This window comes from Ambystoma mexicanum, chromosome 11 (genome assembly GCF_040938575.1).
Source record: "Ambystoma mexicanum isolate Mex_15411 chromosome 11, UKY_AmexF1_1, whole genome shotgun sequence".
NCBI lineage: Eukaryota > Metazoa > Chordata > Amphibia > Caudata > Ambystomatidae > Ambystoma > Ambystoma mexicanum.
Genome location: NC_090934.1, coordinates 377,798,708 through 377,822,102, shown reverse-complemented (window position 1 = coordinate 377,822,102; position 23,395 = coordinate 377,798,708).

Genomic DNA, 23,395 nt, shown 5'->3' with positions numbered 1-23,395 from the left:
GTCACAACTCCAAATTACTTTCCGTTATTAAAACAACACAGGTACAATTTTTGAAATATACAGTCATAACTTATATTAGATTTAATTGCAAATCAACCAACAGAAAACATTCACAATGCAATGGAAAAATCGTTTTACAACAAACATTCAAAGGACAGGCGGTGATTTGGGATTATGATATGGGAGACAAAGGAATTAATGGGAAATTTCATGTTTGGCTTGATTTTAAGAAACTGAATGGGAAAATCGTTTTTAGGCTTTCATTTGAAAGGCAATGTTGGGAATAGGGGATAAATGGGAAATTATTTTTTTCTCGCTCTATATTCACTTTAATAGCACCTTGTTAGGGTTACTTATTTTGGGATTATGGACACCCCCTTCGGGACAGTAGTCAGGGGTTTCAGAAGGACAGTCACCCAAGTCTTTATTGTCTATACCGGCTCTAACACACTGGGCATGAAGTTTGTTAGCTTTGAATTCTAACAGCACTCATCCTGTGATTTTCTATATGGGGATTAATTGATTTGACTTCAATTCAACGCGCTAAGGATCTACACAGCTTTCCCCCTCCCCAAAATTTAATGGAAAGGATTAAAAAATAAAGTGAAAAAGCCCTGTTCTGATGCCAAATTGACCTCTTATAGGGCTGATCACACTCATACATTATCATAATTCCCACAGTAGGGATTAGCTAGCACTCTCTTTTCACCTCCCACCAAGACGCCCACTGGCTGCTGATAGGGCCAGAAGTTGGGAGATATGTATGAAATAGGCTGAGGGAGGAGAAAGATTTGCCATCTCAAAATGGCATGTGGCATTTATCCTTTTTTGTTCTGAACAGCTAACAACACGGCAGCTACACTAGGTTTTCTGATAACTACATAAATCTATATATGTTTGGATTCTACATGTTATGGCGAGTCGGAAAATACTAATTTTACTTCGACACACCCTTCCTGGGCGGAGCCACCATTTTTCACGGTTTGCTGCTGCACTGAAATAGTTACAACTCTGATACTACATACTTCTAACATTAATTTCACTGTCTATTAGTTTATCAATATTTCCAATTCCTCAGATTTATGAGAATGCCAAAATCATAATTTTTATCATAACTTAAGTTATGTACATCACATAAATGACGTTTTTTCATGGTTGCAACTGGCTTCTTATCCCCTTCAAAATGAACGCAGTGAGCTTGATGGGACACATGATGCACTTCTTATTTGAGAAAATGTATTCAATGCTTAATCAATGGCACTGCATAATAGGTTTCAGATGGCCCCATCCAATTCTTACGTTTCTATTTCTCCTTTAGCATGTGACCAGCCACCTGCTCAGGCCAATCCTCTCCTCCTGAGTTTCAAAGGGTCTTTGTTCAGAGCTAATACACCATTAATGGGGAACCTGACCTTAAAGGTCATTTCTGTAGGTTGTGTTATTTGTAAATCCCATCATTTCAATCTACTTCTTTGTATAGCTTAGCATTTAAAATGACAACCAGATCTTCTTCTCCTGGGGTCCTTAGCCAAAGGTCTTGAGTTCAAATTTTCAATGGCACAGCCCTTTCAGTTTAGTGGGAAAAACACCAGTTGCGCCCAACCTTCAGAAAATACAGCTTTAAATCAACAAGATGTGCTTACATGTAATATTTTAGCATTATATCTAGTTCTGTTATTCATAAATACAAACATTCTTTTCTATTAGATTAAAATAGAGGTTGATTCACTAGTACTCTGTTGCATACAGATAGGCCGCAGTTACTGAAGATCCAGTGCTCATCTATGCAAAAACGAAATAGGCCTTTCGCTATAAATGTTGTAATTTTATGTGCTGAAATTAAGTCTCTTTATTCCACATGAAGGCAAATTATTCATTTGACTTTAGTTTTCCAATGTAAGGCATCATTCCTCCTTTTTGGCTTCCAAATGTACAATAATTCAAATGTATTTATTTCCTTCCATGTGCACTTTACTCAATGTGAGTATCTGAAATGCCACATGTCCTTGGCATCCATTGAACGCAGTTAACAATATTTCAGTTCTAAGTCTCACTCTTTTCCGGATGAATGCCTGTACATTCTAATAAAATGGAGGGAGGCCCATTCTCGCTCATTCACTAGGCCTCATGTTGAAATCACTGTTTTGTATTGGCTTTTATATTTCAGTGGAATTCCACACTGAGCCAGCTTTACTCTCACAATGGGGCCTAGTATGGCCTCTCCATCTCTGTCGTCGCTCTGGGGCTATCTCCTTACCCCACACAATCACTGACTTTTGCTCTTTGATCTATTTCAGCTTTGTTTCCAGAGGTTTCTGGATATGCTGCTATTAAGAGTCAGAAGCCCGATTTATGGACACAAGGGAATCAAGGCTGCATACAGAAGGCTAAGGGCTCTCGAAAATCAGTGTTGCCCAGAGGCGCCAGAAATTAATGGTATTAGCATCTGACCAAGGGGCACAATGAGAGTGGGAGGCTGTGAGTTTGAGATTTAGAAAGAAAATAAACCAAAGAAAGACCACCCAAACATGGTGGCTGAGCAACGGACACCATGTAGCATGCTTGCAGGAATCTGTTGTTTCTGTCCAAGCTGTGGGTCAGGTGAACTGAGGGACACAGATTTAGAGAGTGGTGAGGGATGGGCAAAGGGACCCAGGAAGATTCAGGCAGCAAATATGAGGAGAATACCAGAGGTCTGAGAGAAAATCTTGCAGGCTGCAGTGACAGCAGTGGGTATAAGCACAGAGGGAAGAATCATCTGATTCATGGTTACATTAGTGATCATTGCGTGGAAGCTTTGGATCTGGATTGGCTCCAGTGAAATTCTAAGTGTATAACTTGTATCATATTTCTCTGGATGGAATAAAATGTGTAAAGGTAAAAAGAAAATTAATTCATGTTTGTTAGGCCACTCTTTCAGCTACATAGTGCACAACTTTTATGCAGGATCCTCAGTTACTTACGCCTCTTAAGCTGTGCCACTTGTTTCTTAGTTTGCACTCCCAAAAACATGAATTTTGTGAGGTTTTATAGACCTCTCTTGTGTTTACACCCCATTTGCAGCAAAGACTCTTGCATAGAAGAGTCCGAGGCTAAGAACACTCAGTAGCTGAAGCTCTGCTCAAACGGATTAGTTGAACAAATGTTTAAGTTAGAAGGGCTGATGATATAATGGAGCCTTTGATCAAAGGACACTGCTATCCACCAGTTTGCATTGGCCAGTATGTATTTATTATCCAATGAGTGTGTGTTATACTACAATGGCTTAATTATGTAAATCATTATTCACTTAATAACTGATTTAATACAATCATAATTTTTAGGTAAATATGTATGAAATATTTTACACAACATGGCACTAAATTGTGTTTCTATTGCACCTGTTAGATAATACTATATAGGCATGTTTCACCTCTGCTATTTTTATTTAACTATTTGACAAATAGTTAAAGCAATGTTCACTTTAGCCAATGTGAAATGGATAGTATTGTATACTCCTCCTTTACGCATCCTGCTTATTGCTCTTAGGCCTACCATTGGGGCTTTTCAACCCTTGCAATTGAAATGGACACATACACCTTGGCGTTGGCTATGACTCAAAGAAAGCATCATAGTGTTTAAGTGGTTGTTAAGGGTTTCAGCTTAACGGCTGACTTCCCTTTTTGTTTTTATTTATATTATGATTGGTTATTCACAACTCACTTAATACCCGGAGGTTTCTATGCGCGGAACCGGGGATCGAACCTGTGTTGCTCCATGTCATCTTGCTTCCAAGGCGAGTGTGTTGCCCCTGAGCTATCCTCCCAACACTATCTCATTGTTTAAAGCGTGGACCTAGCCTGAGAGCAGCGGCGTGCTGAACAGGGTGTGGGTAGAGGGCATATGAGCTGGCATCTTTTAACAGTGGCAGTAGTAGTTGTCGTCATTTATATAATCAATAAATAGTCCATAGGCGCCCCTCTGCGAGAACAAACAGGTCCCATTGACCTATTCTTTGGGAGGGACCCACCCGAGAGTCTGCAGCCACACTTTAGCTCACTGCACCTTTCAAAGATAGGAAATAACTATTTGCATATCAGTTTTTGTCCCGACCACATGGGCAGTCCAGCACCGAAATGCTATGGCAATTCCTTTCTGAACAACAGTGCCAACAGCAACCCCATACACGTGTTTCAACATTGTTGGGCCTCATCACCGAGAAGGAGCTGTGCCTCTCTGAGCACAGTGAGCAAGGGGTCCACATCTGGATGACCCTAGGAAACTTAGGGTGACTAAACCTAAGTCCCTTAAATGTGGGCGGGACAAAGACTGATATGCAAATGGATATTTCCCATTTGTGAAAGGTACAGTGAGCTAAAGTGTGGCTGTGGCTCTCGAGTGCGTACCTTCCCAAAGAACAGGTCAATGGGCTGTGTTTGTTCTCGCAGAGGGGCGCCTATGGACTATTCTTTGGTCATTTATATGGTGCCTTTTCCCATGTGTAGGGCCTCAAAGAGCTTTGTGGTAGGAACACCCTCAGGAACCGAAGTCCAGGTATAGGAAATATTCTCATAAAAGGCTTAGAATGCCTGTGGGCATTTGGTCAAGATTCGGAATTAGGTGGATTAGCTAGGCTCCAGTACGCAACCCAAGAGGTCAGGCTTGTGGATGCATGCTGAGGGGGTTCATGACAGCACTCTAGTGCAATAGACTTGATTCGTGACCAGCTAGACCGAAACTTTTCATAGGTTGTTGCTGTATTCGAAGAGGCAGAGGTGTTGAGATAAGTCTGGTGTAAGGGTCAGAGCCATTACATGTCCATCTAGACCGAATTGCGTGTCCATCTAGACCGAATTGTTTGCAGTCATAGCTAGCTGCATTCTAGAGTGTGTGGCTGGATAGCCGTGCCTGTGGCAAATGTCCACTAAAGTGGTGCATTTATCTTAAGCACGGATGGAGATTATCTTTGATCTTGCTGTGTGATCCGATCGTCTGTGTAAAGAGACAGGCAAACCTCATATGCTACTCTAGGCACTACAGACAGGCTACCCTCAAAGTCCTCTAAGGGCCTATCTTACGTAGCAGACAGGGGCTTCTAGACGTGGTAGACAGGATGCCTTAAGATTTAGGGTCATAGTATTTTCCAGCACCATAGACAGGCTACGCTTATCATCTTACTCAATATCTTCAACGTTACATAATAGGTTACCCTCATGCATCTTCTCGTGCAGTATCAAGGATATCTGCATATATCATTATGTGTTAGAATGGTTAACTTGTAGATTTTCTAAGTGCAAAGGATAGGTTACCATCATACATCTTCGAGCGCAATAGACAGGATAACATTATGATGTGTTGCCCAATAAAGTCCGCTTCCAGATTCGTCCAGGTACAACACATTGCCCACCCTTCAGCCTGTCTAAGCTTCATTTAATTTCATTTCGTCATTTGTATAGCGCCTTTGTTATAGTCCCAACGCACTGTAGGTTGAATGCCCTTGGAGGGACCACAGTCCGAAGTATGGAAAAGTTATGAGGTGCTAGAAGGCGTATGTGCATAATGGGCATAAAAGGTTATGAGGGCTTGGTTGAGTCCCTGCTAGCTACCCATGTCTATTTGGCATGTATATGTGTGGAGAGAGGTACACTAGGGAAATAAGCTGATGGGGGGGAGGGGGTTCAGCGAATAGTCAGTTTTGTGTGCAGCTAATGTTCGAATCGTTTGTCATGAATGGTAGCTACATTCTTATGGCAGAAGTGCTGTGCAAAGTGTCATTCGAGTTGTACGTGAAAGCAGATGCATGCAGGGGTGTGGCCGCACATTTGGCTAATTCCAAAGCACAGAGTGCAGGAGGAAAAATGCATTGTTCATAATCAAGTGAAAGCCTAGAAAGGATACATTCTGCAAATCCTGAAACATTTGTGTTTGGAAATTATGGTGGGTGCATGTATCCAGCTGTCATTAAGTGGCTACATTCACTTTTAAAAATCATGACTGTACACCAGCCGACATTCCAAAAATTACAAAAGGAAGTAATTCTATGCAACCACAAACATTATAGTTGTGAATGTTCCCATTATAGAGTCCTACTAAGCTTCACTGATCTTCTAAGTGAAGTAAATGTGCTAACCATCCCAATCTCTTCTAGAACAGTACCTGTGCTAGTCTTCATAGTTCATAATGTGCAATTGTCTTTGAAGTAGCTGCTGCTTAGGTCAACTGCAAAGGCTGAGTATCTCTAGATTGGAGCAGGACATGCTGGCCTAATTGGTCTTGCATTCATAACAAACAGTTTGTTGACCTTGAGATTTCTGAGCACTTTATCAGCAATCCCCTTAAGTCTTTGACAGGAGATGGACTACCAGTGTGGGTCCTCGAGGTGTGTAGCCGATGCAGGTTCAATGGACAACAGCACTGTGCAGATTTCGTGCCCAGGGCGGCTATCCTAATATATTTCTTTGGTAAAGAACCGGCTACCATCAAACTGTCAGGGGCTGTATATTGGTAGCCTGTGTGCACCAGTCAGAGTGAACAGATGTGTGTTTGTGCACACTGAGTGGTCAGGCGATGAGTGTGTAGGGTGGGCCGCCACGACAACGCTGGCATCCACCTGTGGGATTATGTACAAGAGGCTTGTCATTGTTTTGGTGGGTGTAGTGCAAGCCGCCATGACAACAGCCAGCATCCACCTGTAGGTGTGTGCACACGTGACTTGTTTGTGTTTGGATGTGGTTGAGGTTGATATATACGAATGAGGCAGTGATGATAGAAATAAAGGTGGGGAAGAAAGTTTCAAGTTGCCGTAGGGAATAGCCACGTTTTGAGGGCCTTTCTGAAGGAGAGGTAGTTAACAATGCGGCAGATGTGGAGTGGAGGCGAGTTCCAGATGGCAGGCGCTTGGATGGAGAATGAGGATCCTCCCAATCTAGTGGAGTTGTAATCGGGGATAATAAGGAGAAGAGCAGGACAGATCTGCGGTTCCTGGTTCCAGTAGCACAGTACTCTTTGTTATGGTCTTTGTGTTGGTCTGTACATCCATCAGGATTAGTCCTTGGCAAGGTTTTGTTTTTCTGAGCAGAAGCCAATAGACCAGCCCTGTGATAATCTGCAGCCACTCACCCCTCCCTCCATTCCTTTAAATAGGCTATTGCCACCGATTTAAGCTCCAACGTTTGGCTGCCAACCTGTAAATATTCTCTTATCAGGCAACGCTGTTCATAAATACTCCATTATATTGTATGCACCACATGGAGGCCTACTGTGAGGAATTCAACCATCTGCACAGTTGGTGTGCACTCACCAGGGCTTTGTAAACTTTTTTATATGAAATTGAATGATGGCAGATCAATCTCTGGAAAATATGTGGGGCTAATCCACACACATTTTCCTATGCTCACTGCACAACATACACATAGACATGTGTACTCTGGGTGGACATAGCCTACAGGCATAGTCCTCACTGTCATATTTAATTGGGATCTGACAGGTGGAGTACAAGATGCATCTCCAGAAGGGGGAGGGCCAAACCTTATCCCTGCCATGGCCAGCCTAATTATCTAACAAAGGCTCCATAGATCAGTCCTGTCTTCTTGTTTACCCTCAGCAGATGGTGGCAGCAATTATCATGATTAACATACTAAAAGAGTATGCTTCAAACAGGAACACATGGGACCTGGCTACAGCGGTGAACAAAGGGGACAGGAAACCCCAACAATCTTTAATATGCACTGTGTCAACCTGAAGCCAGCTCCTGCCTCTCAGTATCAAGGGCAGTGACCTGTCATGTCTGGGACTCTGCGTTTACAGTAAAAAAAAAACACAGGGGAACCCCATTCAGAAGGTACGAGAATCTGTATTGATGGGGAAAGTGTGTCTGTTCTCGCCGCAGCTTCGAGGGAGACCTGCCGCTTTAACCAGGAATGACAGATAGATCAACTAATCAGAGAGATCCACAACAGACAGGAAGATGGGTGGTACTTAGTATTTTTCACCCTTTTACCTTTTCTGTTGCAATGCACTCTGGTTATGAACTCACACATACAAGAGCTTGTTGGTGGGGACTCAGGATTGGTTCATTAAGGTAGGATTAGCCTACACCAATCATTGGGGCCCATTTGGCTTTAAAAGAAGGTTGAGCCCGCTTTTGGGCAGAGCATCTAAGACTTTGCAAGGAGTAACAAGAATAACTAAGGAGTAACCCTGGCTGAAGGTACAGTTTGCCTTACAGCTTCCGCCAGTGAAGGAAGGCCAGGATTTCCAAAGAGGGAAGCAAGATCCCTCCCCTAAACATCTCCCAGGGAACAGAGGGAGATACTGAATCCAGAGGACCCTCCAGCAGCTCCAGAACCCGTACCCAGCCAGCACACAGCATGCCCTGCTAGGCTCTGCAAGCAAGCTTCCTAGGTGGGAAGTGGCAGAGAGTCTATGAACAAAACTTAGGACAAGGCCGGTGCTTGCAACACTCTCCTCAGCTTTGGACCATCTGCCTTAAAAGAAGAAGCCAGGAGGAGTGCATCGACAAGCATCAACCAGCATCTGCCTTAAAGGACATTTTCAAGGCAGTCGTGCCCCTCAACCTACAACCGACTGCACCGCCGACTGTTGTCATGCCGCAGTCGCTAACATCGTCCGAGATGCCTCGACCAGTGCTTCGGCCCGCCAACCAGCACTGAGACAACGATTCCTGTCCCTGAGCTACCGTGTGGGCCAGCCTGCAGCCATCCGTCCAGCCTCACTCGCCAAACTGTCTGCTGCCTGATACCCACAGCTGTCTCCCGTCTTGAACTCTGTCGCAGAAGCTGCAAAGCGCCCTGAAACTGACTCTACACTGTCGAGTACCAAGAACCTCTACAAGCATAAGGTACATTGTGGTTCTGTCCCTTTGGTCCTTCTCTGAAGGCCCCTAGTGAAACTTTTTGACCCATTTCTCCCTTTGTGCTGAAACCAAGTATTCTTGAACTTTTGCGATTAATTACTTTACTGACTACCCTTCTGTCAGTATACAGAGTGCATCCCCTTTCCTTCATGAAACTGTCTGGCCTCTGCATTCCTTTACAGGGTGGGTTGTATTTTGTAGTGTGCTAGAACTGTCTGCTGTGATAATAATGAAGCATATCTTTTTATACAACCTTGACTGGACATTTCCTTTTATCATTGGGTAATAATTGTATTTTCACTGTATTGCAATAACCAACAATCCACGACCTTGAGGAGAGACCTGCCATTCCGTCCATGTTACCAAAATTGGACAAGGAGGTTTGTAATTGGTTGTGTTTCCAATCAGTTTGCATCCCTTCAGGTGTACTAGAGGTGTGGGGCTGATTGATGGTTTAGAAACCGATATTCATCCTTGGACCATTGGTGCCCCTGGAAGTTGATTTGTCACATTGGTGCACCTACCCAATCAAAATCCTTTACCCATGTTCTGCTGAATTCATTCTTTCCATTTCACGCATTACATATTGTATGATAAGACATATGCTCCCGAGATACAAAACTGCACCAAATGGAACTGCTTGTACCCCAAAAAACATATTTACAATGTTTCCACTGTCCTTTTTTGTTTCAAAACCTTAAACTACACAAAATCAAGGCATTTCTGTTGTTAACATATACAGGCTAGTTTTCCCAGTGGTAAGCAAGGAGGCCCCCAAACATCACTATGAAATGGGCCCGAAACCCCCCTCACCCCTGCTCCCCCATATCTTCATCCAGCCCTGATGGCTCTTTATGCGATATAGCTGTATAACCTAATACATATTCTTGAAAAGGCTCAAATGGGAAAATGTGATTGCAAATGTATCGAAACGTTTTTTGCTTTATTGTACGAGTTGAAGTATGATGTGGGAATGTTTTTGAATTTCAGAATTAAACCTCTACCTTTTCTGATGGTGGTTTTGAGAGTCTTATCATTGGGGGTGGCAATCAACGATAGAAATCAGGGTGCTAAGCGCTCAGAGAAAATCAGATATTAAATCGAGCAAATAATATCATGCTGTCAATTTGAAAGTAATTCAGAGTTACAAATCATTGACTAAATCAGATTGACAATCGACAAAAAAATGTACTACATAAGCATGGCTTGAGACACTACACACTTAGACACCATTGGGAGATGTGGTAATGTGAGAATGTGTGTCTCTGTGTGTATGTACACTATTTACCTAATATATATATATATATACACATACTAACAAAATATACCTGTACTCTGCACGGGTTACGGGTTCTGTAGACGGACATAATAACACTCTCATCAATTGTTGAAAATCAATGATCCTGTAGGTCGCTGTGCCAAGTCGCTTATCAGTTGATGTGCTTTGCACTCTGAAGTAAACTGCAGTGGGAATGGGCGTGTGTGGCTGGCTGACATACCCCAGAGCAGACATGGAGAGGAGGTGAGAGTTGGTGTGCTGCAGCATACTGGGACCTTCTGTGCGCTCTCCCACCTGTCGCCTCACCCTGGCGCAGTGCAGTGCTTTGCGGTGGAAATATCTCAGGAGCAGTGCCTTGAAACATGGTTTTCACCGTTGAGTTTTGTTCCTCTCGTCGAGATGCTTAAAATTTGCTTTGGCTGGTCCTGCTACGACCACATTGATGTTTCCCCAATTTCAGGCAACTGTTTTATGTGTGAAGGGGCTGAAATCCAGAGTAACAGGTGGGGTGTCCAAATGCCACATAGCCAGTAAAGTCCAGAGGGTCCTAACAGGTAACTATTCACACTTTGGTGAAGATTTGTGGAAGGGTGTGGAACTGTTTAAGGAACAAATCAGCAGATGTTCTGCTTTATATATATAGAGAGAGAGATTTCATGTATATAGTTAAAGTGAGTCAAACTCCCACAGGAAACACAAAAAAACTAATTGCTAAATATGTTTGACTCGTGTGATGGATTTGGTTGAAATTCTGAAGATTACTAGGTACTCCTGGGAAAGATGTGTTATACATTAAAAATGTTATTAAGAAAACAAAAAAGAAAAACACGGTTTCCGTCTACTCCCCATTCATTTTCCCATTGACGAAAAAGGTTAATTTTTGCCAGACCGCACAGCCCCAAGTGATGGATGAATTTGGACCAGGTCTGAAAGAACTTGGGTACGAAGCATTGACTTGCAATTCTTTTGTGGTTCAGGGTTATTTCATCTAGTAGTTTTTTCAATATTTCATAGAGAAGGGTTTGCCCCCTTTTCCAAAATAGATAGTTATATCTATAAGAAATCCGGTGTTAACAAAAGAAACAGCCACCATCTTTTTTTTCTCAATGGGAAAGATAGCTATGGTTATAGCTGAGGGTTACAGAAAAAATGAAACGCAGAAAAAAGGCTTTTGCAGGTCAAAAACATACAAATGCCATCAGGCTACATGTGGGGAGCAAATAGGACAACAAGTGACATTTGGGAGTTTGGTGGGGGTCTAGGGACTGAGTTTGCAACACAAACATTTTCGGTAGCTTCAGCTATCGGACAGAATAGCCACGATTAGCCGGCATTTCATAGCAAACTGCATCACAAAAACAATATGAATTGTGGGGGAAATGGGAGAGGGTAGGGGGGGTGAGGTGAGGAGGCCTTTGGGGGAGTGGGGAGATCTGGCACAGATAAAGGGACACTTGGTGAAGCTGTGGGGGGACAAGTACACTTTTTTTCTGCACAATTTTCCCCTGATTGAGGCTACTTTTCGGGGCACAAATAAGGGACACCTGTGGGTGGACAGCATAACTTTTTTTCAGAGGGTGGGCTCAACCCCTTGGATTTTTTTGAGGTTGGCAAGCTTTCTTAAGTATTTGGCTAACAGGATTTTACTCAGGTTGTCATGTTCCTAGTGCGGAGAGTTACCAACACGACCACAAGCACTTGTTTCGTATTGGGATTTTGTTTTACTGTGAATATTTCACTACAGATTGCTGGGTTTAAAAGGTGAGCACCTTTTAGGCTTTGACGGTATATTTATTGGAACTTTTCCTCTCTCAGGTTATTTTTCCGGTTTTCATTACTTTTTTTAAAAGTCCAATGCTATTTTGTCTTGTACACTTTCTTCTAAGGGGAAGGTCAATTGAACTACATTGGTATATTTCACTTTCAGATATGTGTTCACTAACTGTGCATATATTCATGGGTGCCAGCTTTAGTTTTTTTCTATGCGGGCAAAGGTACCTGGGGATATGTCATTCTTGCAGCCGGTCATTTTTTCCCCTTTTTCCTGCTGCTTAAATGCGTATAGTTGGAGTCGTGCAATGTATCACAACAGTCGCCAAGAGACCGGCTATAAAGGGGCTTCTAGCACGCTGCTTAACAAAGTGCAGGATCCTTGGCAAATAAATGTATCACTGTGCATTGCCTAAAAACATTGTGAGTTCTCAAAGCCTGCCATCTTTTATACATAAAAATACTACTGTTAAAACAGGTCAAAATCAGTCATGATTGATGAACATGTTTGAGTAATGGTTGCATTACGGTGGATTTCAAGGTTAACCTCTCAAACATGGGCTTATGTTATTTCTTCAGCTGGTCATGAGCGATATTACCCTACTCATGCATGTAATGAAACAATAAAAAAATATGTGCGTGTTTAGACTGGGAAAAAAACAGTTATCCGTAATTGTTTTAAGGGGGCACATGGGAAAACACTCTTGAACACAGATTCTGAAATGTTTTGAAAACAGTCGAAAAACATCCCCAGAAGTAAAACAAATAATGAAAACAGGACATCCTAATTATAATTATGCCAGTGGCTTTGGCAATAAAGTTATAAAACTATTTTGTAATAGTTTTAGCAGAAACCTGGCCTTGGCTAGTCATCTGGTAATGTTTTAAAATGGACAGTGGGCCGAAGCCCATGGCTAGTGATCAGGAAGAGATTTTAAAAATCCAGTGGTCTGGTAGTGTTTTAAAATCGATAGTGGGCACGGCTGAAGGTTGGGCCCACTGGCCATGGCTAGTGGCCTGGTGGTGTTCTTATTTATTTTATTGTTTATTTATAACAAGCTTAATACCAGCGTTGTGGTTAATATGCACAGGGTTGGGGTTTGAACCTGTGTGGCGCTGCTTTGTCTTGCTTCCAAGACAAATGCGTTGCCCTTGGGTTATCCTTCCTCACCTTGTGGTTTAAAAGCAAGGGCCAATGGGCACCTTGTGGTTTCTGAAATGGACAATGGGCACAGCTGAAAGTCGATGGCTATGGCTAGGGATCATGTAGTGATTTAAAAAATACAGTGGGCATAGCTGGAGGCCGTGCACACTGGCTATGAATCGTGGTCTGGTAGTGTTCTAACATGGAGAGTGGGCTTAGCAGGAGGCCATGCTAGTGGTCTGGTAGTGACTGAAAAAATACAGTTGGCACGGCGGCTGAAGGCCATGGCTAGTGGTCTGGTAGTGTTCTAAAATGGACAGTGGGTACGACTAGTGATCAGGTACTGATTTAAAATATACAGTGGCCAAAGCCCATGGCTAGTGGTCTTGTAGTGTTCTAAAATTGCCAGTGGGCTGAAGGCCATGGCTAGTGATCAGGAAGAGATTTAAAAAATACAGTGGGTACGGCCGGTGTCCATGCCCACAGGCCATGGCCAAAGGCCATGGCTTGAGGTATGGTAGTGATTTAAAAAATACAGTGGGCAAAGGCCGTGGCTAGTGGTCTGGTAGTGTTCTAAAATGGATAGTGGGCACAGCCGAAGGCCATGGCTAGTGATCAGGTATTGATTTTAATAAATTCAGTGGCATATGACCAGAGGCCATGCCCACTGGTCCTTGCCAAAGTCCTTGGCCAGTGGTCTGGTAGTGAACTAAAATGGACAGTGGGCACGGTCAAAGGCTGTACCACCTGGCCATGGCTAAAAGGCATGGCTAGTGGTCTGGTAATGCTCTAAAATAGACAGTGGGCATGGCCACAGGCCATGGCTAGTGGTCTGCTGGTGATTTAAAAAATGCAGAGGGAACAGCCAAAGGTATGCCACTTACCATTGATGGAGGCCATGGCTAGTCGTCTGGTAGTGTTCTAAAATATACAGCCATGGCCAGTGACATGGAAAAAAATCTATGGAATAACAAAACCCTTGAATTTCAATGAAAACAACTTTTGTTGCAAGGATGTTAAGGTGAGCAGTACATTGTAAAAAAAACTTTGAAATTCAAGGAAAACACTTTTGTTGAAGGGACGTTAAGGTGAGAACTTGAAATTCAGCTAAAGTCAACTTAACTTTGCGCCCCCTGTTGTGTAGACTTTCACCACAATGATGACCTCACAGATGACATCCCAGATAACATCATTGATTATATCACTGGTGACATCACTAATTACATTGGTTCATGGTAATGGGAACAAACCAACAGTGTGCTCTGACAATATTTTTGTGACAATGTATTTCAAATAAATATATGCTTATTGAACTTATCAACAAAAAAATGTATTCTCTTTCCCTTTTTGTTCTTTGATGTCTGTCTGAACCCCCTCATTCCTTTCTTGTCCTTCCCCCAACATATACTGGGGAAATGATTGTGCTACTTTCTTGTACTCAACATGCCTTGATATATTTTTTTAGCATGTGTGACAATCAAATGCATTTTGATTTCTTTTATTTTTTATGTGGATGGTCATTGTGTCAATTCTTGGATTATTGAAAGCAAGTTTGTAGCCCATGGTTTGCCTTGATAAAGACCAGATAGGTCGAAACATGTATGAGCAGCAGGGGCGCTTTTGTATTTGCTTTAGCAAATAAATGCACTTTTAGTGTTTTACATGACCATTAGATTTGTACCAAATGTGGAGGTACTTGTAATTTGTGATTAAACATGAAGAGGGGTGTGTGGAATTCATGTCCTAACTGCAAAATTAAAGTACACTATATCAAAAGCAGTTTGGATAAGCACATTGTTTCTCGTTTATAACATTTACTAGTATATATGTATAATACCAAGAAAGTTAAGGAGGGCTTAAAAAGGCTTTTAAAAAACATTCACCTGAAATGTAAAGGTAGAATAGTTCATTTGAGACAAGTCACACATTCCAAAAGGCTACCACTAGAAGTTCCCCCCCAGTACTGAGCCACATCAGCAAAGCATTGTGGGTATGCAAATTAGCCTAAATGCAAATCTTATTCTCCAGGAAATTGTCCTAGAGGGCAGTGCTACTTTATATATAGCTTAATCAACCCAAGACAGACATTTTTGCACGGCTATCAGGACACCTACATGCCTGCTTTCACCCGTATTAGGGATCACCAGTGCATTAAAGTCCTTACAGCCTTGTGGATGGAGCATTAGGGCGTGTTTTCAAAACACCAAGAAAGGCATGATGGGTTTAAAAAGGCTTGGAAAAAAACCTTTCACCTGAAATGTGAAGGTAGAATAGTCAATTTGAGCCAACTCACACATTCCACAACACCTTCATTTGGCCATCGCTGTAAATTCGCCTCCAGTTGTAACAATGCCCACTAAGATAAAGACAATTTCCAGGAGAAAAACGTTTTCAATTGGACTAATTTGCATACCCACAATGTCTTGCTGATATGTATATATATGCGTGGTGTAGAAGCAAAGCTACATTGCTTAAGGTGCACTACAAAAAAGCATAATAGGTATCATGTGGTCTAGTAATCCCATCTCGTTGTTCTGGGGAAATGTAAACGTTTAAAAGCCGCTCTTCAATTGTCCTCATTGTTTATTAACCTTGTAATGCATTATAGGGCCATAATATGTCCATACTTAGACAGACAGGCAGATAGGAGCAGATATTGTTAAAGATATAGAGGGCCAGATTTACAAAACATTTTACAATAGAACACTTGTAAATCATATCCATAAAGTGTAAGGAAAATGGTACAGCTGCAGTGTGTGTTCAGACACTATTTTACGTTGCTTCGCAATGAGTTGCAATGCGTCCCCTTTTCCTAATTAGTCAGCACATTATCCTGCAAAATATGCTTCTGTCAAATAATCTACGTTGAACTTCAGAGCCCACATATACGTGTCCTAAGATAGTAGCAGTGAAAATGATGGTGTCGTGCGATCAGGGCAGGACTGGCAACCTCTGGCCTAGTGGGCAAGCATCATTTTCTGACCCATTTTGCGGTGGCCAAAGCCGGCAACGCCGGGGCCTGAGCTTCCATAACAAGTAAACTCAATACCAACCTCTCACCCTCCCACACATTTTCAAGAATGTATAGAACATAGTGTTGTTATTACTTCCCTTTTATGCAGCCTGTCTTTCAGTTTTATGTTTGTCATTTCATGCAAAGACTCCCACATGCCAAACATAGTGCATTTATTCCAGCAGGATAATATAGGTGACGTGGGGAAGCTGGGATTTGAGCTAAGCAGTTCTTGCGTCCCAGTTTGCATGACAGCGGGCTACATCTCCTCCCATGCCATCAGTAGTGTTAGACCAATGTAAAGTGGTGGCGAATCTACAGAATACATTGGTGGAGCCGTACCATTGCTGCACCATGGGGGCTGGCTTTGCTCCAGGAGCCAAACATGAGCTGGTACGGCAAAATACCCATATGTAAGTTCCTGCCACCCCAGCCCACAGCACAAAACCCATACCTGCCCTCTATGTACAGATCCCAGACCACATAAGGCCGTCACATCGCATCCTGTCTCCCTACCGGCACACATTATATGAATGGTTAAAGTTATAATTATTTTTAAAGCAACACTATAGATTATAAACCCATATGGGTAAGACTTTCTCTACAGATAGTTAAGGAAATTAAGACAGTGATGAAAAGTGATTTGCGCAGGATTGCATCATGTATAAAGTGTGCAAGGTAAAGGATTTGGGTGCTCTCTTCCTGGTGTCCAATCTAGAAAGCAGGGGAGACTTCATGTACGCTGTTTCCATCTTCAGTATTCTGCAAAGTTGTTATTCAAGAGCTACACGAATACACTGTTCAATAAATCTAGCTTTCAAAGCACCAATGTTTCTGCCAGGAGGAAGCCCATTCATCGTTTGTATCCCGAGTCAAATGTATCTGAGAGCGCACAGAATTGTACAGACAAAGATGATAATTATAATGAAAACCGACAGTAATTATAGTCATTTTTGCAGTACAAAATGAACTTTGCACTGCAAAAATACACTTTGCACAGTTCCATGAATAGGGTTTGTGTCAGCAGCGCAAAGTCACTTTGAACGGGGCAAAAGAATTCCATTAATCTGCCCCTGGTCTATACAATTGTATGTACTTTCAAAGTACCACCTCACTTGATAAGGCAACATGAAAAAATATGAGATGACTTAATTGAAACATATGTAGCAAGTATGAATCACCTCTTCAGAAACAAGAAAGGGGTTGTGCCAGTCCCTCAATCGGGTGCTGTGACATGCAAATCAGGCACAGATTTCAACATCAATCAACCTGCTGACCTACTTTTCCAGGTTTCTACCTTTGTCTTACTTACCCATTTCCCTCCAGTCTCCTTAATTTGCACCACTGATGCTCCTTTTCTTTACAATTAACTTTCAGACCTCTGCTCCCCTTTCACTTGATCTTTTAACCCTTATCTCAGTCACCTTCCCTTTCCATGCACGCAACCCTTTCCATGCACCCAACCCTTTCCCTTGCTCACATTTAACTGCCCACCTCACCAATCCCATTCTTTGCCCATTGATGGCTTCTGCTGCCCTGACTTATGTGCAAACAGTAGAAAACCTTAATTTGCCAGTCAGCCTTGGTCAGCAAAAGTCATGGGATGGGTCAGGGCTCAAGTCGAGGGTACTCGCGGGTGGACGGAGTCCACCCACTTTTTTCAGATCGAACCGCAGTCGACAGGTCTGCAGGCCTGACACTTCACCACTGCACTATTACTAATCGGTTCTGCAAGTTCCATTTGTATTGGTTCTTGGAGTTTTAAACATGCACATAAATGTTTTCAAAAACACTGTCAGAAAAAAATATCCTCTCTTGGTTTTGAGTGTGTGTTGATTTTATGAAAGGCAATGCCATTCGTCCTGTCCAATTTGGGTAGTTATGCAAAGCCAATTTAATGAAATGTGCATATTTCACCTTGATATACTAATTTCTGGTGAGGTCACATCCCATTGTGTGTGTTAATGAGTACCCCCACTTTAATTTTGAGGACTTACCCCTAGGGGGGGTCCTGCTGGTAATTGCAGAAATGGGGTCTGCACTTCCACAATACACAGTGAACAAAACAGAGGGCACTGGGCTTTGATTGTGCTCTCACGTTGCACGTACATAAAAAGCCGGCTGCATACTTCAGTTCGTGGGAGCAGAGGGAACGGCAAAGGGAGTCCGCCTGGAATCTGGTAATGCAGTAAGAGTGCCCCAATATATTTATTTGCGTTATCAAGAAAGGTGCCGTGCCTGTGTGTCTGAGTTTTACTTTCTGTGACTGTGCTGCTGTGTGAGTGCATTTGTACCTGTGTAAAGGAGAGGTGGAATGATGCATCTGTGTGTATCTGACTTTCTATCTATATATCTGAATCGGTTGTTGATTTGCATGTGTGTCTTTTGTTTCCCACATAAAATAATAGGGTTCTGGACGAGACAATGAAAAACGATCACAGACTTAGGGGGCATTCAGAGTTTGTGGTAATGGGAAAATCAGCTGTATTGGACAGTACCACAGATTTTACCGTCGACTCAATACAGCGCTGGTGAAATACCACCAGGGGTATTCCATGGGAATGCTAGCCGCAGTATATTAGGCTGACTTTCTGAGGACAATCCATCTATTCATTGCTGCGCCTAAGAGGTGAAGGTAAAAAATCAGAATTAGCCCCAAGTTTTTCAAAACTTGTTTTACTGTACACAAGGGAAATGCAGACACTTCCACTAAGTGGAGTGAAAAAAACGTTTTTGCAAAGGGTCAGGTTAGGAGGGTGAAAAGCTGGACAGCTATCATTGCCTCCTCTCACAATATAACCTGTCTAATCCATAAAAGGGTCAGAATTGCAGAAATGACCCTTTTGTGCATAGAAAATGTGCACTGGTGGTAGGACCCATTAGTGTGCATAATGCTTTTCTACCTTCACATTGATGGTGAAAATAACTGGTATTTTTTTTTTTTTCAAAACACCGTTTATGTCACCACCTGTGGAGGTAGTATTTCTGAAATAGCTCGGGTGGTCTTCAAGAAATACCACCTCTGCTGGTGGTAAACTTTGAATTGGGTGGATTTTCATAAATAATAATAATTTGAATTTATATAGTGCTACGAACCCTCAGGTATCTGAGTGCTGCTTGTGTGCTACTCATTTATCGATCTCGGAGGGATTCAAACCTGCGACTGCACGATGTCAAAGCGAGCACTCTACTGGCGGTGCTATCTGACAAGCTAAAGAAGGTGAAAAAGATTTCCAGCAGCATTTGATTGGGAAAAATCTCACCCAATTTAGAATGAACCCCTTAGTTTGTGTCCTAATAATAACTAATACCTGAATGTTAACTTTTTTCTGTGAGTGTTTTTCAGCTGTGCTTAAGAGTGAGTACCACCAACAACCCAACAGCCATTTCTATTCCCGGCATATAGTAACATCCATGGGTGCTATTAAACAATGTGTAATGAACTCACTAGTGATCAAGAGATTCACCAGAACGCAGGGGAAACCAAAGACATGCAGTCTCTCTCTTCCTTGCCAAGGAGGGGGCGTTATAAGCCGCTGAGGATTGGACCAGGGCACTGGTGTACGGGCCACGCTGGCGGCCGCATCGCCATGCAGGGTGACTGAGCGGTGCACATTGCCGCTGGGCAGTATGCCCGTGCCCCCGCAGCCTAGACTCTTCTCCCGCTCGCCAGCCCATGTGTGGGGAGTCGGGGTTCCTCCCCGTCTATGCGGCACTCGGTTCCTCACAGTCAGGCTGACACCTGAAGGGTTTTGTCTTTTGGAATGTTTTTTTTTCTTTTACATTTTGCAGCTCTGGCCCACCCAGCCTGGGGGGGGGGGGGCGCTATCGCGATGTATAGAATGAAGTATGCGCACCGCATGGGGCAGAGATCGTAACTGTGGCCTGATATGATGTGCGCGCGTTCATACACGCGCGCATGAAGTCGTGTGACCGTCTCGCTGTCTGCATACCGTCTAATATCTACAACGCGTGCCTCTACTTTTTACAAAGCGCTTTGAAGGATAGAGGGCTAAATCCCGGGTTTTGCGCAAGGTCATAGCGGTGCCGCTGTCAATAGCCGGTATCTCAAACTTAGTTAAAGAATAGCAAAGGGAAATACTCAGCTCTGTCCAAAATTGCGGAACGTCTTATGTAACAAGGAGCCACGAGGAGCGCTCTGTCTATACAGAGAGGGAGGCTATGGGGAGGGGGCAAAGACCTGGACTTGTCTTGGTAAACCTGAGCACGCTTTTATATAGCGCGTCTTGCCGGAATTAGCTCACATTTAAGCGCTGTAACTGCGGTCTTAACTCCCAAAGTAATAGTACTCAGTTAATCAGCTCTGAAAGATAATTGGCTAAACTAGCCCTGCCAGGACTGAAACCTGTCTCTCTCCCACAAATCTCCAGTCCAGCGCTTAAACCGCTGAGCTACCTCGCCCGCGAACGCAGACACGCGAGGTGCGCCCTCACAGCTCTTCCCGTGGTTTTCTGCACTGAGTTTATAGATTTCTAAACATGAGCCGATTCTTATAGACAATAAACTGTAGAGGTTCCGTGCACGGTCACAGGGCGGACTGCGCACCGGACATGAATCTGCTTACACTTATATCAGGGGCACGGTGAATGCGCCCGCTGTTTGCGGAAGGAAACCCGGGCGGAGGGTGGCAGACGACCACCTTCAAATGACAGCCCAAACACCCAATTTCCACAGCGCTCTGTGCTGAAGGGTGCCTCTGGGTTCCGCGCGGGAGATCAGGGAAGCATTCGGGCAACGCTTTGCCGATCGATCGTTCACGTGAAACCAACCGAGCGCAAAGAAAGGCATGAGTGTTAAATCGCTGCGCTAAATAGGAAGGGAAATAAAGTCCGATCGGTTTTGTTCGATCGGTGTCTTTAAGCAGGCAAATAAAACCCACACTCCAGCCGTAACTCTCCCACGCCCAACAATAGCGTGTACATTCTATAGTACTTAAAACGCTCTTAGTTACCAGAAGAGGGGCTCACGGCTCAATGACGACTATTTATCCTACCCAATGCCTATTTTATTTGTACCTAAATATTGACATTTCAGAACGTCTGCTCGTGTGCGCGGGCTTTCAGAAGATGCGGTAGTTTCTGGTGGGCTGTTGGTACATGGCCGTGCTTTTCTCGCCTCTCACACACACGGCCCCTTTCCTTGTCTGTCTCTTTCTATCTATGCACACGTGTGTGATTCGTCTACGCGGAGGTTGTATGAACACACGCAGGGGAGTTGCTAGGTCTGGAAAAGAGCCGGGGCTAAGCTTATGTCAGAACTGTTGGGACTGGGGGCTAGCTAGTCTTTTGGCTGTAGCTCCTGAGATTCTATCCGGGGCTACAACCAAAAGATCAGGGGCTATAGCCCCCTTAGCCTGTTGCTTTGCCGGATTGTGAATTAAGCTTTGAACAGTCGGACAGGTATTCGCGCTTGGTGTAATATCGCACGAACTACCCATCTTGAGAGTGGGGGGTAGGCGGGGGCGTGCCTAGGGGGTGTGTGTGCACTCACCAGGAAGCGTGCAGTCTTTCGCAAATTATAATTTGAAACTTACACGACCAAAAAAACGAACCTGTGTCTTCGCCCGGCAGGACGGAGGGATAATTTAGCACGGATGCGCCGTCTCTTATAACTTTTAAACTTCGGGAGTTGGGACAGAGGTGTTCGTGCACGTCTCTCTGAGCGCAGGGAATTCGTGCAGGTCTGGGAATTCGGGCCGGTCTCTCTGAGCGCTGGGAATTCGTAGAGGTCTCTCTGAGAGCTGGGAATTCGTGCAGCGCTGGGAATTCGTGCAGGTCTCTCTGAGCGCTGGGAATTCGTGCAGCGCTGAGAATTCGGGAAGGTCTCTCTGAGCGCTGGGAATTCGTACAAGTCTTTCTGAGCGCAGGGAATTCGTGAAGGTCTGGGAATTCGGGCCGGTCTCTCTGAGCGCTGGGAATTCGTGCAGCCCTGGGAATTCGGGCAGGTCTCTCTGAGCGCTGAGAATTCTTGCAGCTCTGTGAATTCGGGCCAGTCTTTCTGAGTGCTGGGAATTCGTGCAGCGCTGGGAATTCGTGCAGGTCTCTCTGAGCGCTGGGAATTCGCGCAGCGCTTGGAATTCGGGCAGGTGTCTCTGAGCGCTGGGAGTTCGGGCAGGTCTCTCTGAACTTTGGGAATTCGGGCAGGCCTCTCTGAGCGCTGGGAATTCGGGCCGGTCTCTCTGACCGCTGGGAATTCGTGCAGCCCTGGGAATTGGGGCAGGTCTCTCTGAGCGCTGGGAATTCGGACAGGTCTCTCTGAGCGCTGGGAATTCGGGCAGGTCTCTCTGAGCTCCGTGAATTCGTGCAGGTCTCTCTGAGCGCCTCATCCGTCAGCAATATAACTTCAATGCCGCAAGAAATACTAAGAATACGCACGTATTGCCGCGCTTAGAAAAGCGGGGGGCGGGGGGGGGGGGGGTGGGGGTATGGAGAGCTACAAAAGCGTGATCATACTATTAAAATGACTGCTTGGGAATGTATGCTGTACATACAGTTCTACCGGGCGCATATAAATATATATATATATATATATATATATATATATATATATATATATATATATATATATATATATATATATATATATATATATATTAGTAACCATATTCTTAAACACAAGCTACGACATGAATTAAGTAATGTAACTGGATGTAACCGTACTCTTAATCCAAGCGCCCAGATGTCTAAGGGTTATGTGCGCTATATAAATGTTATAAATAAATAAATGGCGGGTATTCGATTTGCAATATATTTCTACGAGCACAGTAAAACTATAATATATTTATTTAAAGTCACATTTTTCTACATACTCGTTATAAACTATTATTAGCTCTTAAATGCATACTGGTTAAAAAAAAAACAGGAGTTGCAACCCCCTATTCTTGCATTCTGCCCTGCGATTCGCGCGGGCTGCAGACTATGGAAAAGTTACACTAAACGGACACGGCCGCCGCTGTTCCCTGTGAAAAAGCACACTTTCCAAAACGACATTGGCGCTGACGAAGTACTCCCCCACGCCACAAAGGACAAACAGGCAGGCCGGGGGTAAATGTTTATATTTTAATGAAAAAATAATGTCTGGACGACGAGGTGTCATTAGATTTAGCAGACATGGGTTTCACCTGGCCGGACACATCCATGACTCATGCAGACGGGCGGGGGCGCGGCTGTCTGAAAGTGACATGCTCATTCTGTACAGGAACACGGAACACCCGAAGGAGTGTTGGCCGAAAGGACAATACACATCTGGTCTTTACGTGGGCACGTTCATGGGGCATTTCCAGGAAGAACACTGTTAGTTTGTTTTAACACATTT